Source organism: Mastomys coucha, unplaced genomic scaffold (assembly GCF_008632895.1).
Source record: "Mastomys coucha isolate ucsf_1 unplaced genomic scaffold, UCSF_Mcou_1 pScaffold15, whole genome shotgun sequence".
Taxonomy (NCBI): Eukaryota; Metazoa; Chordata; class Mammalia; order Rodentia; family Muridae; genus Mastomys; species Mastomys coucha.
Window position 1 is genome coordinate 150,882,228 of NW_022196897.1, and position 5,015 is coordinate 150,887,242.

Below are 5,015 nucleotides of genomic sequence, written 5' to 3' on the forward strand. Positions count from 1 at the left end.
GGGATCGAGGGTCAGGTGTTTGAGGGCAGACTAGGTAAGACCCTCCCTCAACTCTTACTAATTTATACTGTTGACCATTTTTCCTGACCTTCCAACTTCACCTCGAAGTTACTGGCAGCTAGCATCATCAATGTCACAGGCCTCAGGGGCTGACCAGCTGGGGCATCTGCTGTGCTAGGCCAGCAGCAGGTGGCCAACTTGTCCTCCTTTCAAGCTACCTTAACTGGGCAGCAGCTTCCTTAGGAGGCCACAAGTGGGTGGAGCTAGCAGCCTAATTCCGGCAGGGAGCCCAGACTACTGCCACTTGCAGAAGTGGTTCCTACTAAGCTGTGTGTAGCCTTCACAACTTTACAACTGCCTAAAGGCAGCTCTACCCTACCAGCACTCCTCCAAACGCTAGGATTATTTCAAGAGCAGTGTGTGAACCGGTTGCTGACGCAAAAAAAAAAAAAAAAAAAAAAGGTTCGATTTGCACGTCGTCATCTGGCCTCTAGGCAGAGAGAGGAAACATTCCAGGACCCTCAGAGGGCAGAGGCAGTGAGGACGAGGCCAGTTGGAAGCAGCAGCAGCGGAGCACTGTGCAGGCCAGGACTCAGGTGCCTAAAACGTACAGGGCCTACGTTACCACTCCGCCCGTATCGGCAACTGAGCCAGAGCCCCCTAAAGTGTCCTGGTAGACCTTCAGCCCCTGCGAGTGCGTTCGGCAGGGAAACTGAGGCAGGGGTGTGCGCACAGGTTCATCATCCCTTCCCACCTACGCTTCAAGAATAGCAAAGTTGTTTTTCCTTCTCCTCTGGATCACAAGGGACAACCGAGAAGAACGGGAAGATGGGGATTTGGGGGCGGAGGGCGAAAGCAATCAAGGTCTGGGGAGCCAGCCAACACTGCCACACTCAAGATGGTGGCGCGGCCGCGGCGAGGTCCTTCAGAGGCGGTACCAACGCATGCGCAGCGCGGAGTCCCGGCCCGGGACACAAGATGGCGGCAGCGGCGCTGGGGAGGGCGAGGCGGAGGCGGCAAAACCGGCGGTCGAGCAGAACGTGTGGCCGCATCCCTTCGAGTCCGCTTCGGGCAGGTAAGAGCTCCAGGAAGCCATGGTCCCGCGGCGAGCCGAGCCAGAGTCCGGGAGTCCGAAGCAGCACGGCGGAGGCCCCTCCGGCGCTTCCCGCTCGGGGCTGCCGCTCGCCCGGTCTCTGTCGCCGCCGCCATCTTAGACCCGCGGGTGGGCAGCAGGGCCGCTGGCTGGGGTGAGCGCAGCGGGCCCGGGTAGCCCGGGCGGAGCGGCCTCCGGGGTCCCTTCGCTGCTGCCGCTGCCTCCGCCGTCGCCACCGCCTTTGTGTCGGGCTCCGACTCTGAGTCGCCTCAGCCCGGGGGCGGGAGCGCGCGGCAGGGCGGGGGGCGGAGCCCGGGAGATGGGCCGGCGCGCGCACGCGCAACATCCCGCCCCCGCTGGGGATGGTGGGGCACGCGGGAACGCGCCTGGGGGGGAGGTCCCGTCTGTGCGCTTGCGCACTTTTTACGCCCCGTGGCTCCTCCCCCAGAGCCGGCGCGTTATGACTGGTCCGCTGGGACGTGCTCCCGCCCCATGGTCCTCCAATCCCGGAATCGTATGCGTTTTTCTCGTCTGAGTTCCGCTGGTTGCGCAGATACAGTTGTTTGTCTCTAGACTACGCTGAGTTTCTCCGACTTTGGTATGCGTGGGGGTCTGGCAGGCCCAGGCTAAGTGAAAACAGTAACGTAATGGGAGCGGCAGCGAGAGTGCACAGAACGCTAGACTACGGTGCAGGGGTCAAATGGTGCTACCGTAGAAATCAGGATGGCAGCACGGCCTTGAACTTGGATCTGGCCAACTTCAGACCTGGTGTTTTGGCCAGAGACCTGCTGCACCCATCTACGCGAATTTATCTTATTTTTAAGAGACAGGGTCTCTCTGTGTAGCCCTGGTTATCCTGTAACTCACAATGTGGACCAGGCTGTCCTCGAACTCACAGAAACCCTGCGTTTTAGTCCTGGGATTAAAGTCTTTCGCCACTACACCTGGCTCTGGTGTGTGTGTATGTGGTGCTGGGCGTGTAACTCTAGGTTTCACATATACCGGGGAGTCAGTGTACTAAGTAGCTTACCAGCACTTAACAAATTCTAAGTTAACATTTTCAAACTGTGTAAAGTGAAAAAGTTTGTCATTTTGCTTCCCAGTCCCACCTGGGGTGCGTTTAAAAATAACAAAATCTTGTTGAGGGTGATGGCACAGATCTGAAATTGTAGCACTTAAGAAGAGATGGAGGCAGGGTAGGATGACCAAGGACCTTTGGAGATGCTGGCAGGATCACTAGGAGTTTAGGGCCACTCTCAGCTATATGAGACCCTGCCCTAAAGTGACAAATTCTTTGGTAGTAGTTCTACCCTTCTTGCTTCTGACTGCTAACAGGTGTCGTGGTGGTCAGCTGCTTTGGGATTGCTGTAGTGTCCCATTTAGGTGGCACTGGGCCAGGCTGCTTCTGCTTTCTCTAACAGATGCATCTACCAGCTGCATCCTTCACGTTTTCTGGGACACATTTTTCAATAAAGGTGGACAAGATGTGTTATATGTGTTTGCATGTTTTTATTTTTTTTTTCAAGACATCCAAAGAAGTGTGTCTCTTACTAGTTGTGGGTGGCTTGAGATGGTGCCCCGGACTTTCCATATGTATGCTTTGGTCTACAGACACTGTAATTGGCAATGTATCAGGGTTCTGTTACTCAAAATGAAAACATGATTCCCACTGGCATGTGTCTGTATTCCACTTAATGGGAAGGCTGAAAGGGAAGGATCTCTTGAGCCCAGTGGTTGAAGACTGATCTAGGCAACACAGGCATGAGCCAATTAAAAAAGAAAGCGGATCATGGTGGCTTTCACCTGTAATCCTAACACTTGGGAGGTCGAAGAAGACAGATTGGGATTTGGGGTCATATTCAGCTATAAAGTGAGTTTAAGACCAACCTGGACTATTTGAGTTCTCATCTCTATCCAAGAACAGAAAAAAGAAAAGAGGAAAGAAGGAAAAAATCAAACCCAGGCTCGCAGGTGGGATTGCATATTTGAACACGTACTACTTAGCACTTGATAGCCAGCAAAGCAAGTCCTGTAGTCCTGGTGGGACAGGCTGTAATCTCAGCTAATCCCAGAGACAGCAGGAGGACCATATATTCAAACATTTAAGGACTTCTTGAACTATGGATTAAGTTCAAGGACAATTTTGTCCATTTTTAAATACCCTGTCTCAAAAGTTAGAGGTCTGGCTCAGTGGTAGAACATTTATCTAGCATGAACAAGGACCTAGTATTTCATATATATTTGTCAAGCAATACATAATGGTCTTAACCAAGGGCTGGTGATATAGCACATGGAAGAACATTTACCTGTCATGTACAAGACTCTTGAGTTCCATCCCTAGCACTCCAAAACCAAACCAACCAACTTCAGGGTGATAGGAAAGCATTAAACCAAGTTTAGAGTTCTGTTGATGAACCAGGTTCAGGGCTTAGGAACGCAGACTTGGTTGGTTGGAAGCTCAAATACATTGTTTTTGTTTTTTTAAAAAACAGGGAATGTTGCCCTATACCTTTGATCCCAGCACTCTGGAAGCAGAGGCAGGTGAATCTCTGAGTTCAGGGCCAGCTACCCTGGTCTATGGAGTGGTCTCCAGGACAGCCAGAGCTACACAAAGAAACCCTGCCTCAGAAAACCAAACTAAACCAAAGAATCACCACCACCACCAAAAAAAAAAAAGGGGGGGGGGTTGTTTGTGTCTCTGCAAATTTACTTAGTGTCTCACTCCATAGACCAGGCTGATCTTGAACTCTGAGAACAACTTTGATTCATTGAGCCTCTAGACCCTCACCGTGTGTCCTTGTTCCTCTGCAGTTGTCCCTGCCTGCCAGGGTTTCACTGGCCAATGACTCTTTTCTTTTTTTGCTCTCCAGCTGCTGATTCAAGGAGTCCCCTGGGTCCCTGTCAACTGCACTGCTGACCAGCCCACCCACCTGTGCTACGACTTCCTGTGGGCCTCCCCCCTTCTTCTGTGGGACCCCGTGACGTGGGTTCAGTCCAGCCAGGGAAGAAAACTCTCATGCTAGTGTCGCAGACCCCAGAGGGTGAGAGAAAAGGGGACCTTATTCAGCCTTGCAACCCGTGGGCTCAGCCCTTCAAGAAGCCATTCCAAGCCTTTCTGTAATCAAGGCCCTGTGTTACGTGTCCTGCTGCCAAACTGTACAGATAAAGTAATTATTTGACTTTTCCATTCCAAATTAACAGGCATCTTTGAATGTATAATAAAATAAATGTTCAATGATTCCCATGATGTCGTTAACAACCAGTCAGGGCTCCCAATGAGCACGCAAAGAAAATCTTTGAATCAGCCTTTGTGGTCTTACTGGGGGGGGAGGGTTTCTTGTGGGTTTTGTAACATACTAAAAACAACAAACTCCCCAGTCTGACCTCAGGGGGGTCCCCAGGGGTGTAACTGATCCAGCCTGGGAAGCACCTGGCCTTTGGGGCCTATGTTGGGTGTGCTTTGGAGGGGAGTAGTGGAGAATACAAATCTGCAGAAACTGGCTTCCTTGCTGGCACTAGTAGCATCCGCGTTTGCCTGGGGCTTCTGAAGGACTGAACCAGATAGCACTGCTCAGTTACACCGCTTCCTTCAGCAACACACTGCAACCAGTTAGAGGCCTTGCTCCTCCTCAGCTGCGCTGGTCCACTGAGACTTTACCTAGTGGGAGCAGTAAAACCATCTCCCCAAGAGAAGGCACAGGTCCTTGTAGGAATGGCTCCTCTCTTGTTGGCTGCTTTCATGCTTTGTGTCTGCAGGATTAGTAGACCTCTTGGGTCCAGGTGGCATTCTTAGCTCTGGAGAACAATGCCCTGGATCCAGTGTAATGGGGACAGTTCTACTGTAGGGCTAGCCATCTAGCACTACAATGCATTTTTCATGGCACTAGAAGAGCTTTGCCCATCAAACCTGGGCGGCGGGGGG

General features: G+C 52.0%; 1 protein-coding gene across 3 annotated transcripts in view; it reads left to right on the top strand.

The window, feature by feature from the left end:
• The first annotated feature begins 932 nt into the window (after positions 1–932).
• The window catches only part of Pcif1 (PDX1 C-terminal inhibiting factor 1), an 11,650-nt gene continuing 7,567 nt past the window's right edge, over positions 933–5,015 (top strand). Inside the window, exons 1-2 of one of the 3 annotated variants that reach the window (XM_031372731.1) lie at positions 933–1,075; positions 3,964–4,134. The gene's annotated coding sequence lies outside the window, so the exon portion shown is untranslated. Of the gene's footprint in view, positions 1,076–1,387; positions 1,692–3,963; positions 4,261–5,015 lie in introns of those variants that run through there. The other 2 variants (XM_031372732.1, XM_031372733.1) reach the window with 2 other exon arrangements.